Below are 312 nucleotides of genomic sequence, written 5' to 3'. Positions count from 1 at the left end.
CCGCGTGCCGGGGGGGGGGGGTCCAGCCAGCGGGATGAGGATCCAGGGAGCTAAACCTGTGCTGGCCAGGCCACCAGCCCCGGAACGGGGCTTTGCGTGGCGATCGCTGACTGGGGTGTAGCTTTGGCACAGAAATGGTGCCGCGTTACAGTGTTTGTGTCAGAGTCGTGGGCTACTGTAAAGTGGTTTACAAGTCTGGCTGGCAAAGCTGAACCTTTCCGTGTGATATGCCGAGGATTTATGTCTGTAAATAGAGAGAGGATGTGTAGGAGGCGTGACTGGAAACTGGGCTGCGAAGGGCAGATCCTCCGC

This window comes from Eurypyga helias, unplaced genomic scaffold, assembly GCF_000690775.1.
Source record: "Eurypyga helias isolate BGI_N326 unplaced genomic scaffold, ASM69077v1 scaffold16251, whole genome shotgun sequence".
NCBI classification, from domain to species: domain Eukaryota; kingdom Metazoa; phylum Chordata; class Aves; order Eurypygiformes; family Eurypygidae; genus Eurypyga; species Eurypyga helias.
This window is presented reverse-complemented; position numbering follows the sequence as displayed.